Genomic DNA, 21,640 nt, shown 5'->3' with positions numbered 1-21,640 from the left:
TGGATTCTTGCAACTTATTAATTTTTCCACTATGTTCTTGAATAATCTTTTTGAGTTCTTCAACTGTTTTATCCGTGTATTTCTTGGCTTTTTCTGCAGTTTGCCTTATTTTGTTTCTGATGTCTTGAAGCATTCTGTAAATTAGTTTTTTATATTCTGTATCTGATAATTCCAGGATTGTATCTTCATTTGGGAAAGATTTTGATTCTTTTGTTCGGGGGGTTGGAGAAGCTGTTATGGTCTGCTTCTTTATGTGGTTTGATATCGACTGCTGTCTCCGAGCCATCACTGGGAAACTTGTTTTTCCAGAAAATCCGCTGACTGGGATGCTGGCTCCAGGCTCTGAAAACAATCGCTGCTTCCCTGTATTTGTTCGTTTTCTCTCTCTAAATCCGTGTTTGTTGTTCAGGGTTCGTAGATTGTTATGTATGTGATCAATTCACTTGTTGTTCCGAGTCTTTGTTGCAAAAGGGATCCGAGGTAGCGTCTACATTGTCCGCCATCTCGGCCCCGCCTCTGACCTTTTATTTTTATGCACTCCCAGGGAACTTGGCTTAAGGCAGGTTGTTTACTGTCAGCATCTTAGTATTCCTTAAATTAGAATTCCTGTTGTTGTTAGCTCCCCTCAAGTTGGCCCCTGACTCAACAATATATACACGTATGTGTGTGTCTGTGTTGTTTTTATGTATGTATATTTGTGTGTGTATGTATATATACATACACATACCAAACCCATTGCTGTTGAGTCGATTATGACTCAAAGCGACCCTATAAGACAGAGTAGAACTGCCCTATAAGGTTTCCAAGGAGCCGTTGTTGGTGGTTTCAAACTGCCAACCTTTTGGTTAGCAGCTGGTTAGCAGTCAGGTTATTAACTAATGCACCATCAGGGCTCTGTCTCTACATGTACATATGTATACATATACATACATACATAAATATATGTGTGTGTATATGTATATAGATATAAAAAAAACAAACCCACTGCTGTTGTGTCAGTTCAGCGATCCTATAGGACACTATATATATATACACACACACACACACACAGACACATATATATGTATAAAAGAAAACAAAACCATTGCTGTTGAGTCAATTCCAACTCATTGGTCCTATAGGACAGAGTAGAATTGCCCCAGAGGGTTTCCACAGCCAGTGGATTTGAACTGCTGGCCTTTTGGTTAGCAGCCGATCTCTTAACCCCAGCACCATCAGGGCTTCGTATATACACATACCAATCAACCAAATCCACTGCTGTTGAGTCAATTATATATTTATATATGGAAACTCTGGTGGTGTAGTGGTTAAGTACTACGCCTGCGAACCAAAGGGTTGGCAATTCAAATCTGCCAGGTGCTCCTTGGAAACTCTATGGGGCGGTTCTACTCTGTCCAGTAGGGTCACTATGAGTCGGAATTGACTCAATGGCACTAGGTTTGGTTTGGATATGTATGTATGCGGAAACCCTGGTGGCATAGTGGTTAAGAGCCACAGCTGCTAACCAAAAGGTCAGCAGTTCAAATCCACCTTCCTTGGAAACCCTGTGGGGCAGTTCTACTCTGTCCAGTAGGGTCGCTATGAGTCTGAATCGACTGGACAACAGTAGGTTTGGTTTTTCTATACGTGTGTGTATATATATATATATCTATATATCCTCACAATCATTGTTATGCTTGAGCCCATTGTTGCAACCACTGTGTCATATATGCCTGTGTGTTGTTTTTTATCTTTGTAGTCGTAAATAAAACATAATATAATAACCATGAAAGCAATTTATGCTTATTTTAGAAAACACAGTATGTTTAGAAATACTATACTATTCAGAAATGATCACTGTTAAAATTTGATGTATTATGTTCCATTTATCATTAACTTTTTATGTTCTAAAAATGTCTAACGATAGCAGATTAATAAGATAAATTATGGTATAGCTTTAAAATTGAATGCTATGAAGTCATTAAAAGTAATGATGTAGATATTTCCTTTTTAATTATCTGTTACACTTTAATGGATATATATACACACACCTTGTAAAATGCATATATATATATATATATAAATGGAGATATATTTTTATATGTAATTTATTTGACCAGCATCTTATTGTTAGACAGTTTATATTGATCCTAGAATAATATTAAGAGACAAAGGCGATAGGAACATAAGCGTCTTACCGCTGTTCTTAATGGGAAGACCTCTAGTGCTTCGTTACCCGGTATGCTCTTGACTTGTGGCTTTAGATGTTTTTTGCCATGCTCCATAATTACTTCTGGTTCCCACTTTTCTAAGTCCTTCGTGTCTTGTTTTTGTTGAAATAAAAGGCTTAGTGAAGAATTTTAAAAATGTTCTTGTTACTACCTCTGCTGAACTGATCAACTGCTTTGTTTTCAAATATGATCCCTCGTCATTAGATTTTTCAACTTTAAAGCTACTCACGTTTGAAAGCCTTAAGTTTAAATTTTTAACTACTTTAGTTTCTCATTATCCTATGCTAAATATGCTGTTAGCTGTGACCTAAAAGCACTTGTTCTATTTTCTTTCTTTTTTTTTTTTTTTAAAGTGTTTATGTTCAGGTGATGAAGAAAATATATCTGTTGTTCTTTTGGGAATTTATTTTCACCTGCTTTGGTATAATTAAGTAATTTTCCAGAAACAAAAAAATTAACTTGTTAGATTTTCATTTTTTTAATGTATGTAGCCAGATTTTGGTATATGAATGCACTTTTATTAACCCCTGAGTAGAGCTTGGAGAGTAATACTAGGTAAACAATAAAAAGGTTTCCACATTGAAGGTTTCACAATGTATATCAGGTTTACTCTAGCATCTACCATGATGCCTGACTCACCAGATACTTGTTGAATGAATTAATGAATAAATACATCTCAGTAATCTGTAACTTGGAGAACAGTTGGTATCTGAAGTAGCAGCTCTAAGGAGGACCTATAGGGGATAAACTGCATTATTTCTTTTTTTTTTATGTGACAAGTGTTATCTCGTTTTAATTTACACATCTCTTTTTTTTTTTTAAGTATTATTTTATTTTTGTTGTTGTTGAGAACATACACAACAGAACATTCAAGTTGTGTAACAATTCTCGCCCTCCTTTTCTGAGTTGTTCCTCCCCCATCAACAAAAACTCACTGCCAGTAAGATTCATGCCTAATCTTTCAAGTTGCTGTTATCAGTTTGATCCCATATCTAGATCTTAAAAGAGCTCAATACTCAAGGCAGACATTCTTTACTAGTTAAATTAAACTCTTGTTGGTTTTGAGAACACTTTAGGGGGTATTTTTGATTTAAGGTTTTAGTCTTAAAGATTATCTCAGGCCAGTAGTTTTTGGGGGTTCATCCAGCCTCAGTGGCTCCAGGGAGTCTGGATTCCATAAGGATTTGGAATTCCGTTCTACATTTTCCCCCTTTTGATCAGGATTAGTCTATAGAATCTTTGATCAAAATGTTCAGTAATGATAGCTGGGCACTATCCAGTTCTTCTGATCTCATTGGAAAGGAGGCAGTTGTTCATGGAGGCATTTAGCCACACATTCCATTTACTCCTCTTATTCCTGACTCTCTGTCTTCCTCTGTTTCTCCGAGCAAATAGAGACCAATTATCGTACCTTGGATGACCACTTGCGAGTGTTTAAGACCCCAGGCACTACACAACAAACTAGGAGGTAGAACAAAAGCACCGAACATGTTATTAGGCCAATTAACTGGATTGTTACATGAAACTATGTCCCTGATCTCCACACCAGGGAACCAAATCCCGTAAGGTGTTTGGGTGTACATAAACAGCCTCAGCAGCTACACTTTTTAAATTTTTTTCATTGTTATAGCTATATCTATCATGCCACTTTCGCCAATTCCACTTTTTATAGGCATTCAACTTACTGACAGCAATTACATTAATTGGCTGAGCAACTCCTCTCCTTAATCAACATCACTTTCCCATAACTGTACACCAAAACTCAGTGCTTCATATGCAGTAACCCCTCTTCTCCCTCCTGCTCCTGATCACCACTGATAAACTTTGGTCTCTTTACATTTGCTTGTTGTTTTTTTTTATGTAAGTGAGCTCATACAATATTTGTCCTTTTGTGGTTGATTTATTTCACTGAGCATAATGTCTTCAAGCTCCATCCATATTGTAGCATGTATAAAGAATTCATTGCTCTTTCTGATTGAGTTGTATTTCATTGTATGTATGTACCACATTTTGTCTATCCGTTCATCTGTTTATAGGTGTTTAGGTTGTTTTCCACCTCCTGGCTATTGTGAATAGTGCTATAATGAACACTAGTGTACAAGTGTGAGTCTCTGCTTTCAATTCTTTTGGATATATACCTAGAAGATGAATTGCTGGATTATATGGTAGTTTTCTTTTTAGCTTTTTGAGGAACGACCACACGGCTTTCCACACCAGCTGTACCATTTTGCATTCCCACCAGCAATGGATTAGGGTTCCAATTTCCCCACATCCTACCTGATGTTTGTTATTTTCTTCTTCTTCCTTTTTTTTAAATCTTAGCCATCCTGGTGGTAGTGAAATGGTATTTCACTGTGGTTTTGATTTGTATCTCTCTGATGGCTAATGACATTGAGCATCTTTTCATATGTTTGGTGGCCATTTAAATGTCCTCTTTGGTAAAATGCCTATTCAAGTCCTTTTTCTTTTCTTTTTTTTTTTTTGGTAGAGTTATTTGTCTTTTTGTTGTTAAGTTGTTGAAGTTTTGTATATATTTTGATTGTTAGATTCTTATCAGATATATGGTTTCTGAAGATATTCCCTCAGTCTGTTGCTTGTCTTTTCACTTTGCATTAGGATCAAGTTTATAGATCACTTTGGGTAGTACTGACGTCTTAACAATATTGAATCTTCCAATCCATGAACACAGAACCTCTTTCCATTTATTTAAGTCTTCATTAATCTTTTTCAGCAGTGTTTTATCATTTTCATTACATAAGTCTTTCACATTCCTGGTTATTTTATTCCCAGGTATTTTATTCTCCTAGATGCTATTGCAAATGGAAACCTTTCCCTAATTTCCCTTTCAGATTTTTCATGGCTGATGTATAGAAACCTAACGTTTTTGTTTGTTGACCTCGTATGCATTATTTCTTAAATGTACTCATGGCATAGCTTTTGGAAAATTAGTTTCATGATCATGTTTTCATTTTGGAGTAGTGAACTGAGGCATTCTTGTCTCTGATATTGGGTGCAAAACTTCATAAGAAGAAGGACACAATTGAGGGTACATAATCTCTTTTAACTAGTGTGCCTGGAATTTCCCCAAACCAGTTCATGTTCAGAGAGCTGGGATAACTCGGCCCTCTCATGCCTTAGATGAGGAGTTGGCTTCCCAATATTTGCTGCCTGAGGAATGAGGAAATGGCTGATGCACTGTGCATCAGGAAACCTGGGTTCTAGCCTCCAATCTGCCCCACTCTTGGCTGAGTGCTTGTGGGTGAGTCACTCCGCCTTCCTAAGCTTTCATGTGTTCTTCCTCTTAAATGAGGAGGTCATTTTTAATGTGGCACAGTGGTTAAAGAGCTTGGCTGCTAACCAAAAGGTCGGCAGCTCAAATCCACCAGCCACTCCTTGGAAACCGTATGAGGTAGTTCTACTCTCTCTTATAGGGTGGTCACTCTGAGCTGGAATCAACTTGATGGCAATGGGTTTTTTTTTTTTGGTTTTCCAGCAAATTTTTATGATTCTATTTTAGGAACCAAGTCTGAGGTATTTCAGTTACTCACCTGTGCAGGACCCACTCATTTCTTGCAGAACTGAGGAACCATCTGTTATTAATCACTTTCTTTTTGGAGAATTAGGCCAAACCAGGCCCCTGTTTGTCCTTGTCCTGGGGTGCATGCTCTCAGAAAAACTCCAGTGTTTTAGGTGTGATAGCAGGCTCTGCTGAGCCTTCCATTCAGAGGCAGGTAGTTTTTTTCATGAATTCATAACTTATTTTACCAAGACAAGAGACATACAAAACAGAAGTGCCACATACTTGTTTATGAGATCACTGTTCCTGCCAGCTGGGTTCACAATGAGGAAGCAAGACTGCATCTCCCACGTCTGCAAAACAGAAAGTGCTTTTGTTGTTTTTAAAGTTTGCTGTGTTCTGGCTTACAGCCGTGAGATAGAGCAGAATTTTATGCACGGCCAGCAATATATATGAGTTCAAAAGAACAGCAACACAAAAAGAATGACTTCTGTTTTTCTCAATGGTTCCTGACAGATACAGTGTTAGACATTTTGGAATGAAATATTTGGAAGAAAGTTGTTTTAAACTGGGTTCTAATAACATTAATTTGAGGGTAATCGTTAAGAGTGAAAGATTTAAACTGCAGGAACACATTCCTACACCAACTTTAATTGTATTTAATCACCTCCACCTGCTTCTCTATTTTCCAGTTCCTCCCCTCTGATAAGGATAAAAAGATGAAATTGTCATTCGGGGTTGGGGGAATGGAGAAGGCAAGATGAGAGTCAGGGAGGCCAATTAGGAAGTGACTGTGGTTACAATAATTCAGGCAGAAGTGATGAGAACTTGAATGAAGATACAGTGCCGGTAGGAATGAGGAAGAGGTATCTTTCTAAGCAAAAGTTCTAAAAAAAAAAAAAAAAAGTTCTACGCTGAATAAAAAAGAAGAAATCCAGAAAGACTTTCTTCTACGTTGAAGGACTGTTGGATGGTGGTGGCAACATCTACAGAACACAGTGGGTTGGGGGAAAGATGGTGAGGTCTGTTAGGAAAACATTTGGTTTAAACTGCTGGAGGACTCTTAAATGGCAACGTGTAAGAAACAACTGAGCACGTAGACCTGTAGCTCTACAGATACTTGCAAGACTCTAGCTTGGTATTATCATTTCTGTTTTTAAAGCCAGGTAACTGAGCCAAAGAGATTAATTCACTTTGCAGGTAAATTAGAAATAAATGTCAGATAGGGAGCTTAAGTAATACACGTTTTCTCCTTGCAAAGTTACGTACATTCTTTCCTTGCTCTATGTAGCTGGAGTGAGTCTTTAAAATGAGGGCAGTGGGGAGTGTTCTGAGAAATCAGAAGGTTTTTGTCTGAAAAATCTATCTTGGTGTGTCTTCCTGTCATCAGAGAAAGCTATGTCTGGAAAAAATAAAGAGAGTCTGGAAGAGACTGCCATGCTCATGTATCGCGCCCTTTCACCTGACTCCCAACCTATTCTCTTTCAAAATGTGTACTTGCTGCCCTAGAGTCAACACACGTGCAACAAACACAGTCTTTGGATTGGGATCTGGGAGCTACACAGACCTCAGCTGCTCAGATGTTTGCTGACTCTACTGCCTATCAAATAAACCACTTTCTGTTTGATGCTGTGGTTCCTGTGGTTACCATTCAGGTAGGGGGCCCAGAGAGTTTACAAGCAAAGCAAATGAACTCTTTTCTATTCTAGCACTGCTGGTGGCCAGATGGCTTCACTCTGTTGTCTATTTTTTTTTTTTACTCAGCAGACCCCTCTCTCACCAACTTTCTCGTTCCTCTTTCATCCTACACCAGACCGAGCCCTGACCACTTAGTTTCCTCAGCTACAAGATTTCTGCCTGTCCACTCTTCGCTCCCTGTTTATTCTAGACAAAGGGAGAACTCCATTACCATATAACCCTGCCCCTGCCCAAGAAACTAACACGCCACTTGTAAACAGAATAGGTTTTACAAAGATTACTTAGGAGAATCCTACACCCTCCCCTGGCTACACGTGGACTTGCATACCAGGGCTTCCTCTGTATAATAGAACACCTGATCGCTTCCTTTATACTTAAAGAGATGAACATAGCAATTTTTAAAAAGTGTTTTCATATTCTTCTTTGCTCTAAGTTTATTTGTGCCATTGACATAATCTCAACAACTTTTTTCATTTCAGGCTATTTCATTCCATTACCTATACTTTTTAAAGCTTTGGTGCTGCCATGAAGATTTTATAGACCAATTTTTAAAAGTATAGCAAAAGATGAATGTGAGGCAATATGTCTTATAATATCAGAATGCAATGGTATTTATCTTTTTGGAGCACTTTGCATCTGATCACCCTGTGGGGCTTTATGGAACACACCATAAATGCAGCATGATTTTGAAATTTTGGGTGCCATTCTGGCATTTCTCTTTAGCGCCTTACCAAGGCCTTCAGTAACTCTATTAAATGGATGGGCTCACTGTGGTCATTAAGGTTGGGTATCAGCTGGGCTGGGCCATGATGTAGTTTGGCAGCCATATGATGTGATCACCTCCGTGATGAGATTTGATATAATCACCTCCGTGATGGGATATGCTGTGAGTAGCCAGTCAGTTGAAAGGGAGTTTTCATGGGGGTGTGGCCCACATTGAAAATAAGTGGACTTTCTGGCAAGGTTCCCTGGCTTTTGCTTGCTCTCGATCCTGCAGCTGGCTCCTGTTCATCTGAGCTCCGGTTCTTGGGAGTTAAACTAGCAGCTTACCTGCGGTCTTGCCTGCTGATCTTAGGATTCGTCAAGCAAGAGCCCTGCTGTTTGACCTGCCAGTCTTGGGTTTGCCAGCCCCTGTGGCTACGTGAATCAGGAGGGTGCTCCAGCCTGACCCACTGACTTGGAACAGTCCAGCGTGGGCCATTTCCTTGATACAAATCTCTATATTTATATATATACTTGTTTTGCTTCTCTAGAGAACCCAGCTTAAGACACTCACTAATGCATGAAGTAAGTTAAAAGTGCCATTTTCAATTCAACAAATTTTAAGTAGATCTTCTCAGGACTGAAATATCTGAAGAGCACATTACTGGGTAAGATGAACAAAGACAAACTTCATGCCGCTAACAGATACAATACAAGATTAGTCAGGTAGTGAATGAGTGAGAAAAGATATGCAGAAAAACTCATTCCAGTGACCTTCTACACTGTATGTCTTTCCTTCCAAGATAAATTCCCAGCCTTTGTTCTTTTTTTTTTTTAAACTTACTTCCAGTATGGAATTTTTTCTGACAAGACTTGTGTTTTACAGTGATCACGGCTTCAACAAAAATGCAGCAGCTTTTGTATAGCTTTATTCAGCTTTATACAGCTATTTATATAGGATCATCTGGGCTTTGGCAAATGATGTCCTTCAGTGATGTGGGCCGAGACGACCTGGCAGAAGCTAGTGGTGATGCAGACAGCTCTATCTAGGACATCTCCTTCCCAGTTCGTTGTGCAACTCAAGTGCTGTTTTCTCTCCACTTAACAAAATTTTCTGTATTGTTCTGATCTTTTTATTCCATTGAACTTAATACGCCTATTCTTCTGTGAAATGTTTTGCTGTGATTTAAAAAAAAAATTAGTGTTAACCTTCTCTATTACTACAAATTAGTTAATATCAGATTAACAAATTATTTAAATAGATCTGTCCCCAATCTCCTGACCTTTGGAACCAGTTGCTGATGAGCACATCCCAACTCATGGTGACCTCATGTGTGTCACAGTAGAACTGTGCTCCATAAGGTTTTCTGTGACTGATTTTTTGGAAGTAGATTGCTGGGCCTTTCTTCTGAGGCACCTTTGGGTGAAGTCAAATAAACTTTCGGTTAGCAGGCAGGCACTCTAACAGTTTGCACCACCCAGGAACTCCCCTAGCCTTTGTACTGCCTCCCTTTTCTTATCTTTTTGGTTTGGATGGTGATATAAGAAGAAGACATTGTAAACTGGAATAAAAAAGTAAGAAAGATAAGGAGAAAACTGTCTTCTACTTCAGAGATTGGTTCTCAGATTTACATACAACAGAGTCACTTGGAGGGCTTGTTCCAACACAGATAGCTGGGCTCCAGCCATAGCGTTTATCAGTCAGTAGTCTGAAGTAGGGCTGAGAATTTGCGTTTGTAACAAGTTTCAAGTAAAGTTGACATTGTTGGTCTGGATACCATACTTTGAGAAACACTGAACTACGTCAAATGAAGTTAGAAATGAATTGAACATCTTCTCTTGATTCTTTGCTTTTCCATTTCCATCCTTTTTACCTTTTTCAATCCACTTATCCCATGTCTGTAAGTGGAAAGTGGCCCTATTGTCCATGCATTATTAGAAAAACATCAAAGCCTAAACAGGTCCTCAACCCTTATCTCCTCAGCTCTTCACAGATTCTTTCTCCATCCCCTAAGCATACATTCACAGACCCCATTTGACTCGATATTTGGGATTCTACTACATTCCTTTTCCCCTTAATGATTCCTTTTCCCCTTAATGATTCCTTTGAGAAAAAATGTTCTGGGTTGAGCCAGGTATTCTCTTTAAGGTCAAAATTCCATGTTTTCCCCCTTTATCTTATAAAAATAGTGGATAAGAAACACCTCACAATTTCTGATGTCCTCCTCTTGACACATGGTTTGAGATTGGCCAGTGGTCTGGATTCCTTGGCCAGATCTCCACCTACTCCTTTCTTAGGATGCTGTTGTTAGAGTTAGGTGCCCTCGAGTTGGCTCTGACTCAGAGTGACCCTGTGTACAACAGAACAAAACACTGGCGGGTCCTGCATCACCCTCACAATTGTTGCTATGCTTGAGCCCATTGTTGCAGTCACTGTGTCAGTCCATCTCATTGAGGGTCTTCCTTTTTTTTTGCTGACCCTGTACTTTACCAGCATAATTTCTTTCTCCAGGGACTACTCCCTCCTGATACCATGTCCAAAGTATGTGAGACAAAGTCTCACCATCCTCTCTCTAAGGAGCATTCTGGCTGTACTCCTTCCAAGATAGATTTCTTGGTTCTTCTGGCAGTCCATAGTATATTCATTATTCTTTGCCAACACCGTAATTCAAAGGCATTGATTCTTTTTCAGTTTTCCTTATTCATTGTCCAGCTTTCTCATGCATGTGAGGTGATTGAGAATACCATGGCTTGAGTCAGGCGTATCTTAGTCCTCAAAGTGGCATCTTGGCATTTTAACACTTTAGGGAGGTCTTTTGCAACAGATTTGACAAATGCAGTATGCTTGTTTCTCGACTGCTGCTTGCATGGGCGTTGATTATGGATTCACTAAAATGAAATCCTTGACAGCTTTAATATTTTGTCCTTTTATCATAATGTTATTTATTGGTCCAGTGGTGAGGATATTTGTTTTCTTTATGTTAAGGTTTAATCCATACTGAGGGCTGTAGTCTATTATCTTCTTCAGTAAGTGCTTCGAGTACTCTTGGCTTTCAGCAAGGTTGTGTCATCTGCATATGGCGGGTTGTTAATGAGTCTTCCTCCAACCCTGACACCATGTTCTTCATATAGTCCAGCATCTTAGATTATTTGCTCAGCATACAGATTGAATAAATATGGTGAAAGGATACAACCCTGACACACATGTTTCTAATTTTAAACCATTCAGTATCCCCTCGTTCTGTTTGAGCAACTGCCTCTAGGTCTAAGTACAGGTTCTGCATGAGCATAATTAAGTGTTCTGGAATTCTTGTTCTTCTCAATGTTATCATAATTTGTTATGATTCACACAGTCAAATGCTTTTGCATAGTCAATAAAATGCAGATAAACATCGTTCCGGTGTTCTCTGCTCTGAGCCAAGATCCATCCAACATCAGCAATGATGACTTTCATTCCATGTCCTCTTCTGAATTAGGCTTAAATTTCTGGCAATTCCCTGTCAAAGTACTGCTGCAACTGCTTTTGAATGATCTTCAGCAAAGTTTTACTTGTGTGTGATACTAATGATACTGTTCAATAATTTTTGCATACTTTTGGATAACCTTTCTTTGGAATGAGCACAAATATGGTTCTCTTCTAGTTGGTTGACCAGGTAGTTATCTTCCAAATTTCTTGTCATAGAGGAGTGAATACTGCATCTGTGTGGTATTCTGTCAATTCCTGAAGCCTTGTTTTTCACCATTCCATTCAGTGCAGCTTGGACATCTTCTGTCATTACCATTGGTTGTTGATTATATGCTACCTCCTGAACTTGTTGAATGTAGACCAATTCTTTTTGGTACAGTATCTCTGTGTATTCCTTACATTTTTTTTTTTTTTGATGCTTCCTATGTTGTTCAATATTTTGTCCATAGTATCTTTCAGTATTGCAATGCGAGGCTGGAATTTTTCCTTCAGTTCTCTCAGCTTGAGCAATGCCAAACATGTTTGTCTCTTTTGGCTTTCTAATTCCAGGTCTTTGCACATTTCATTATAATACTTTACTTCGTCTTCTTGAGCCACCCTTGGAAATCTTCGGTTCAAATCTTTGAAATGATCTTTTCTTCCATTCACTTTAGCTATTCAACAGTCAAGAGCAAGTTTCAGAGTCTCTTCTGACACCTGTTTTGGTCTTTTCTTTCTTTACTCTCTTTTTAATGACCTTTTGCTTTTTATATGTATTATGTCCTGGATATCATCCCACAAGTTGTCTGATCTTCAGTCATGTATCAAATAGATTCTTGAGATAGTTTCTAAGCTCAGGTGGAATATACTCAAGGTCATAATTTGGCTTTGGTAGACTGTTTTAACTTTCTTCAGCTTCAGCTTGAACTTGCATATGAGCAATTGATGGTCTGTTCTATAGTTGGCCCCTGGCCTCGTTCTGACTGATGTTATTGAGCTTCTCCATCATGTCTTTCCACAGATGTAGTCCATTTGATTTCTTTGTATTCCACCAGGTGAGATCGATGTGTGTAATAGCCATTCATGTTGTTGAAAAAAGGTATTTGCAATTATTAAGTCGTTGGTCTTGCAAAATTCTAGTATGTGATCTCCAGCATCATTTTTATCACCAAGGCCACATTTTCCAACTACTGATCCTTCTTCTTTGTTTCCAACTTTCGTATTCAAACCGCCAGTAATTATCAATGCATCTTGACTGCATGTTTGATCAATTTCAGACTGCAGAAGTTGGTAAAAATGTTCAATTTCTTCATCTTTCCCATTAGTGATTAGTTCATAATTTGAATAATATATTAACTGGTCTTCCTTGTAGGCATATGGCTATTATCTTGTTGTTGACAGGATCTGTCATACCACTCATTGGTTAGTTTGTCGTACTGTGGTGGCTTACATGTTGCTGTGATGTTGGAAGCTATGGCATTGCTGTTTTCAAATACCAGCAGGGTTACCCATGGTGGACAGGTTTCAACAGTGCTTACAGACTAAGACAGACAGGGAAGAAGGACCTGGCGATTTAGTTCTAAAAAAAATCAGTCAACAAAAGCCTTATGAATGGCAGCAGAAAATTGTGTGGTATAGTGCTGGAAGATGAGCCTCTCAGATTGGAAGGCACTCAGAATACAACTACGGGAAAAGCAGAGTTGATCTTAATGACGTGGAGGGAGTAAAGCTTTCAAGATCTTCATTTGCTGTTGTAGTATGACTCAGAATGAGAAGAAACAGCTGCAAATATCCATTAATAACTGGAACATGCGGTGTATGATATATGAATCTAGGAAAATTGGAAATGAAATGAAATGAAATTGGAATTGTCAAAAATGAAATGCATAAATATTGATATCCTAGGCACTAGTGAGCTGAAATGTACTGGTATTGGCCATTTTAAATTGGATAATCATATGGTCTAGGTATCATAAATTATAGAAGAATGGTGTCACATTCATTGTCAAAAAGAATATTTCAAGATCTATCCTGAAGGGCAGTGCTGTTCCCAGGATAAGGATCTGGAATTCCTGATCTATCCCTTTAGTTTCTTTCTCCCTGCATCTATACTTGAACACAGGTGGTTATAGTCAACCTATGTTGAACAGAAAAGCAAATACATGTTATGGAGTAAATTGTGTCCCCCAAAATATGTGTTAGAATCCTAACCTCTATACATGTAGATGTAGTCCTGTTTAGAAATAGGATATTCTTTGTTTTGTTAATTAGATCGTACCCAAAGAAAATGGGTTCTAAATCTAATAAAAAGAACAGATCAGACACAGAGATAAGCACACATGGAGAAAGACAGGTGACATGTGATGATTGCCTACAAGCCAAGGAATGCCCAGAACTACTACAAGTAGAGGGTCAGTGAAAGAGAGGAAGATCCCCAGTGAGATCGGTTGACACAGTGGCTGCAATAATGGGCTCAAGCATAACAACGTTTGTAAGGATGGCACAGGACCAGGTAGTGTTTCATTCTGCTGCACATAGGGTCGCTAAGAGTTGGAACTGACTTGAAGGCACCTAACAGCAACAGCAAGTATAAGGAAGAAATACACTTGGCTGAGATGCTGATTCAGACTTTTAGCCTCCAGAATTGTGAAAAATAGAAAATAAATTTCTGTTCTTTAGAGTCACCCATATGTGGTATTTGTGGGAACCGAGACAATAGGGAAAGAAAATTAGGCGAACTTATTGACCAGGTGTCAAAATCTTGCTGACATCTGAGCCCTTTGTCCTCAAAGGAAGTTTTACGTGAACCACGGAACCTTCAGAATGTATACTATATATCAAATAATAATGATTGCTGTCATGTACTGAGGGTTTTAATAAGTGCCAGGTGTAGACTGATGTTTTTCCATGCCTTCTCCCTTAAACCTCACAACTTCAGAAAGTAGGTATCACTATTTCTGTTTTTCATGGAGACTTATTTCTCTCAGAATTATGCACTCCAGGTCCACCCATATTATGTTTTGTAGACTCATCATTATTTTTCATGGTTGTGTAGTAGTCTCATGCAGCAGCACTGTCTCCCTTCGCCCCCTCCCAATTATGCGGCCCAAGAACTCACACAGCCAATTTGTACTGCCTTAAAAAATCAGACTAGAGCTTCCTCAAATTAGCTCTTTTTCTGTGTTCCCTATCTGGGATGTTACCCAGGCCCATCCCAAAATGGCTCCCAAAACATGCTCCTGATGTTAGCAGGTAGGGTCTCCAAGCTTCTGTGCCAACCCTGTTCCCTCTCTACCCTGCTGCTGGACTCACCCCAGCTCTCCAGCACCTCAGCTGCTCTCCACAGTTCTGAGATCTCAGTCTGTGGTTGTTTTTATTTGTTGTTCAGTGAGTTAGTGGCTGGGGGAGTAAATGGGAATGTCCACTCACTTCATCATCTTGCTCTGCTTCCCGTGACAAAATTAATTTCTGAACTTCCTCTCCTATAGACAGCTAGGTTTCCTTATATCTAAGGGGTATGTAAAATGGAAAAACATTCTAAAACAGTGGTATGCATGTGTCTTTTGTGGATTTGTATGCCCATAATTGGAAGAAAAAAAAAAAAAGAAAACCACAACAAAACCTAGTCAAGTCTAGTCACTGGAAAGATGCTGAATTTATTAAATTTTGGCTTCAGTATCGTCTACTTTTTATGCATGCAGTCAAAGGCATCTGGGAATGAGGTGGTGGAAGCATCTATCAGTCAGGTATCCTAGTTTCACCCACTGGAGCAGGTGACAGAGCACAGATGCGGGAGCCAGACCATCTGGGTTTGAATCCCACTGCTGACACTTAGTAGCTGTGTGATCTTACGTACCAGGGCTCCTGATGGTGCAGTGGTTAAGAGCTACAGCTGTTAACCAAAAGATTGGCAGTTTGAAGCGACCAGCTGCTTCTTGGAAACTCTGTGGGGCAGTACTACTCTGTCCTATAGGGAATCAGGTTTGGTTTTTATGATTGGTTGGCTCTAGATAATATAAACTGTTTCTTTTGGTAAGTTAAAAGCTGCCCCCTCTAGTTTCTGACAGTTATTCCTAGTACCATATTCTACAGTTACTCATAGTGACTCCAGCCCATTGAATTGGTGACATCACATATTTTATTCTTTGAGAACATTCCTTGAGAATTAACCTATAGTCTGACATATAGATACCTTATCATCTTGACTACCAACATTTTCCTTATAGAATTTTCCTTCCTTTTTCCTCAGTCTATTCATAAAATTCTTGAGCTACTTGGGAACTCACAATGTGGCATCGTAGTGACATTTTTTGACTCCACCCAATACAGCCTTACCTGAGTATCCTTCATTTCTTAAAGAATCTTTTCTATGTTAACTTAGCAAAGTAATTCGAGTTAAATTATTTATGCTTGACGGGTTTCATGTGGTACCCAAAGGTAAACCGAGTAAACAATTACAAAAAAATACCTTACTTTAGGGTTTTGGTATATTTGGTTTTTGTTTCTGTTTTTTTGTAAATTGATAAGCAAGACACAAGACGAAAAAGTTTTGAACTTTGGAGTCAGGCTGACTTAAGTTTTTATCCCCAGCTGTGTTGTCATAGAGAGTGTGCTATCCAAGCCTCATTACGTACTTAGAAGAATTACATAAAATAATACATGTGAGCACAGTTAGCTCAGGACTTACTACGTAGGAGAGGACTTAAGAATTTTAGTTGTCCTCCAATGTACATTTTAAACTTGTGTCTAGTTCTTTGACTTTAACAGAGCTTAGATCAGACCCTGATCATGTCTCACCTATGAGACTGTGTTTATTTCTCTCTCTATAATCTTTCCTCTTTATTGTTATCAGAGCTGTATTTTTAAAATACAGATTTTGCCGTATCACTAGCCTGCTTAGAATCCTCTGGTAACATTCCATTGCTTAAAAGAGAAAGCCCTTTTTGCTGAACCAGATACTTGGCTAGCTTTTTCAGCCTATCTTACTGGCGCCGTATCCCACCATTCTTTTTCCTTATATTTTATATTCTTGTCGTATTAGACAGTCGGGCAAGACTGGCATAGAACAGATACGTTCATATCTTTAGGTTTTTGCACATGCGGTTTCAGTAACCTAGAATGCCTTCCGCTATCCACTTTACAATAACCCTTACAAAATCTTCCTATTCTTTAGTGATTGATTCAAATGCCACCTCCTCTGTAAAGCCATCCCTGGGTCTCCCAGACAAAATTCATCACTTGATTTTTGTATTGGTTTAACACATGGTTATATATGTCCCTTAACATATTAACAATTGTATTTCAGCTATTTATATGTATTTGTAGTTACAATTACATTTCACCTAATGCCTTACAGTTACAAAACATTTCTACTTGCATTCGTTCTTCACTATCATTTCACAAATCTGAACTCCCATTTTATATGTGAATGGAGTCAGAGGGAAAAGAATATATGTTGAATATGATAAAAAAAAGATAGAACCTCAATAAATATTTGAAATGGCTTTTATAGAGACTTAACGTGTGGGGTACTAACCTAAGTGCTTTACAGATATTAATCCAATTAATCCTCATAATAGCTCCATAAGATAGGTGTTGCCAATGTATTTCATTGATTCTCAGCAAACCACCCCGAAACTAAGTGGCTGAAAATTTTCGTTCATGAGTCTACAGGTTGACTGGGTGGTTCTGCTGATCTAGGCTGGGCTCAGATTGGCTTGGTAATGCATCTGTTGTGAGCTGGTGGGCACACTGGGTGCTGGGTGTTCTAGGAAGCCCGTGGTTAGGATGAATTGGCTTAATTCACCTGGCCTCTCATCTTTCCAGCAGACTAGCTGGGCTTTATCTTCCTGGAGGTAGCAGAGTTCTAAGAGAGCAAATACAAGTGTTCAAGGCCTCTTGAGCCTAGGCTTGAAATGGGCAGCCCATCATGTCTGCCATGTTGTGTTGGCCTAAACAAGTCAAGAGGCAAACAGATTCAAGTGGTAGGAAAATAAGACTTGTTGATGGAAGGAGCTGCAAAGTCATGTTGCTAACAGTGTGGGTACAGGGAAGGGAAGATTGGGCCATGTTTGCAGTCAACCTACTGAATATCTTTTTCCTGTGATGAAATCTCTGTACCTACTCTCTCACCAATCAATGCTATCTTAGAGAGGCTTCATCCTGGATTTCCATTAAGTTCTTCCAGACATTTGTGTTTGCTTCTGCCAGTCACCTGGAGCATGACCAACCTGAGGCCACTTTCAATTAAATTCTCCTTTGAGATATTTCAGACCATGCCAATAATGTGAACTCAGTCTGCTGAATTGCATGAATACTGACTTGTGGCTTCTATTGTCAGGGGAGAGATTTCTTTTTCTCTCTCTCCACTCAGTGCCAAAATTAAGATGTGCAAGTTTTCTAATACTCTTTTCTGTGTGTCAGGCCTTTTTCTCATTTTCCTCCCATTGAGGTTGTAGCCCTTTGGAATATTGACTTTACACAGGGGTCTCCTTTTTAAATCTCTGCTTTGGGTGATTTTTCTTTCATAGCGGCACATAAAACAATGGTGTATCTTATAATCAAAGTTATCTTAGATAAAATATGGTATTATCTCTACTTTAAATGAGAAGTTTGAACCATGGTGAGTGAGTTTAATTAAGTTGCCGAAGGCTGCACAGACACAGCTGTTACGTGGTTGAAGAGGATTGAAACTCAAATAGCCTGCCTTCAGTACCCCTGCTGCTAACTGCTGCCAGTGTTGTGAATCTATGGACCTGAATATTTAATTTAAAAAAATGCATTGTAACTTAGAAATTGCATTATATTGTACCCTTGATCACCAGTTGTCTTGAATACTTTCTGAGAGTAGATGGGGACTGCATTGTAATTAATTTAATATGTATACACATGAATAAAGGATCAAAAACCAGTGAATAATGTGCTTCATCTTCCAAGTAATACGCAATGTTTGATTAGTGACCTAGCTTAATGAGGATAATAATATGCATGGTGCAAAATCTGTGACAAGGCCAATAAGAGAAATTTTCAAGCACTTATTTATTTATTTTTTAACATTTGTATGAGCATCCTAATATAATTAGCTCTGTCTCCATCCTCATATAATATTGAATCCCCCCAAGACAATCATTTTATCTTTTGTCTAATGCCTATTAAAATTATTTACTGTTAAAAACAAAGGCCACATAATTTTTTGACTCACCCAAATTCTTTAATTCAAATAATTCCTGTGCCATGGGTAATCAATAAATATTGATTAAAAAGTAATGAATTCAATCCCTAATAATAAGGCCATTTATATTTAGCAATGAAAATCTATGATGTTAAAATTGTAATATTTAGTTTTTTAATTTGGCAAAGAATTACCTCGTTGCCCTAAGCTTTTGTTATTTTTTCATCTGGCTTTACAGTTTAGGAATATTAAACATTTTTTTTTTTTAATTTCATACAAGTTGAGATAAGCTCTGAGATATTTGCAAATAAAGAGCCACACATTTTCCTCAAGCTGCAAAGCAGCAGTGGGATATTAAATATTTAAAAACCCCACAAAGTTTTTTCCTCTGAGCTGCCAGCCCTTTCTAAAGAAATGTATTAAAAGAATTCCCTCCAGTCTACATAATATCCCCACATTTCATAAATAAAGATAATACCTTTTCCTCTGTGCTGTAAATAAATCTAAAATTTCTTCTTATTGAAAACTCCTAAAAGTAAACACATGATGCTTTTTCACATCGAGCTATAAGGAGGTCTCCAAATAGATTTTCGCCACCTATAAATAACCAGACGTTGGGTATTGGAAACTGCCATATGTTTCTTAGTCTGGCACCTTGGTACGTGGGCTTTTAGTTTGCTTCCAACTGGAGATGTGCATTGTCAGACTGTCATACTAATAAATAAGACAAATAGTTCCATGTCTTTTTTATTCCTTAAGTAGATTTTTGGGCATATTTAATTAAACAGATTGAGGAGTTGACATATGTTGTATCCATATTTAATTTTGTGTAAATAAGACAGTGATTCTCTAATGGATGAACACTCTTCAATTATTTTTTGACGCTAACATTCTCTCTAAATGTCATTTTTACCAATTTTCGCCTCTTTTTTTTTGCTAGCCTTTTACTTGGTAGTGCTTTCTTCTTGCTTTTTACACTGTATTATGTTAGCTCACAGACCTTTCTTTCAGTCTCAAAGGGTGACTGCCATGTTAAATATTAAGCTGTTTTCGTGATAATTATTTGGTGAATATAACAACATGTACTTCTCTCTTAAAGTCAGCTTTTCAGGCAATTTCTGCTGCCCTTAAAGTTTCATTTTTGAGTCTGTGTTCATTTATTTTCAGTGTAAATCCTTAAAAATTATTTCTGTCCAACATATTATTGGTGGGTATGGAAACATTAAAAATAAGAATAGTAATTAACATTGGACTTAATAATGTTTTAAATGCTTCATTTGCCTCAAAATGATACAATAAAACCAAATAAAATATATTATGCTTTTCAGTTCCAAGAACTAAATAAAAGGACTACTTAATACACAAAAGTAGACAGGGTTGTGCTCGCGTGTTGATTTGGATTTTATGTGTAGCTCTAGTGGTGCAGTGATTAAGAGCTCGGTTGCTAACCCAAAGGTCGGCAGTTCAAATCTACCAACTGCTCCTTGGAAACCCTAGAGGGTAGTTTTATTCTGTTCTGTAGGGCCCGCTATGAGTTGGATTGACCCGACAGCGACAGATTTGGTTTGGTTTTTGGATTACAATGCAGAGAAATTCTGAAAAAAAAGTTTTTTTTTTTTTTTTAACCTATTCGGAAGTGGAATGAAATTAAGTCTGTATCGTAGTTTCCAAAGTTCCTTCTGTCCCTGGACCTGCATGCCACCCCTCCATTAGAAAAAAAAAAAAAATCCAAACCTGTTGCCGTCAAGTTGATTTCGACACATAGCAACCCTAGAGGACAGAGTAGAACTGGCCCATAGGGTTTCCAAGGAGCAGCCAACCTTTTGGTTAGCAGCTGAGCTCTTTAACCACTATGCCACCAAGCCCCCTCCATTGAAAGATAGAGTTTAATTCTTCTCCCTGTTAATCTCCCTGTGACTGCTTTGATTGGTAGAATGTGGCGTAAGTGGTACTCTAGGACTTCTGAGCATAGGTCTTAAAAGGACTGAGAACTTCCTTTTTCTTCCCTTTGGAATGCTCCTTCCTGGAACCCAGCCACCATACTGTGAAGAAGCCTTAGTATACATGTAGAGTGGTCCATGTAGAAAATTGAGGGCTCTGTATGACAATCCCAACTGAGCTCCCAGCTGGTGGCCAGCTCCAATTTCCATCTGTATGAATAAGCCATTTGGACCTTCCAGCCGTCTCGGCATCCCATTCTAGGTCACGTGAAGCACAAAAACCACCCAGTCAACCAATGGATTCATAAGAAACAAATTGTTTTTTTGTTTGTTTTTCTAAGCCACAAGTTTTTAAACATTTTTTTTTACACAGCAATAGTGTAAAAGAATGTTCTTTAAAATGTATTGAAATGCTGCTTCATCTCACTCTATACCACACAAAATGGGAATGTAAACATGCTAGACTGAGTGAGTGGCTGGTGTTAGCATGGATAAATCTGTGTAAGGGGAGAGAAGGAACTAGGTCAGAATAATCATGATGAGAACTGAGGGAGCAGGGAAGCCAGAGTTCTAGAGAGTGCTGGTAGGTTTGGCATTTCTAAACACTTTAGTGCCTCCCGGTTAATCTGAGGTAATTTTGGCATGATTCTCAAGTAATGTTTTACCATGCCCTCAGGATTCAGGAGAAAGAAGGACTAGTTCCTTATCCAAAAATGCTGTTTTACTTTTAGGCAGTCCACACACAAAGAAGCCAGGAGGGTAGAAAAACTCTTCTTCATCTGAATAAATACGTATATGCATCCAGAGGACACCTGGGCGTGGACAAAGGTCAAGTCTCCATCAGCCCACTCAGCTTGCCCCACTGGCTCCTCAGGGGACATTGACCTTGTCCTCTTTCCTCCTTAGCACTCAGTCTGTTTTCTCAGTCTTGGTTTTTCTCCTTCTTTTTTTCCCCCC

The sequence above is a fragment of the Elephas maximus genome, chromosome 23, assembly GCF_024166365.1.
Source record: "Elephas maximus indicus isolate mEleMax1 chromosome 23, mEleMax1 primary haplotype, whole genome shotgun sequence".
Classification (NCBI taxonomy): domain Eukaryota; kingdom Metazoa; phylum Chordata; class Mammalia; order Proboscidea; family Elephantidae; genus Elephas; species Elephas maximus.
Note: the sequence above shows the minus strand (reverse complement) of the source record.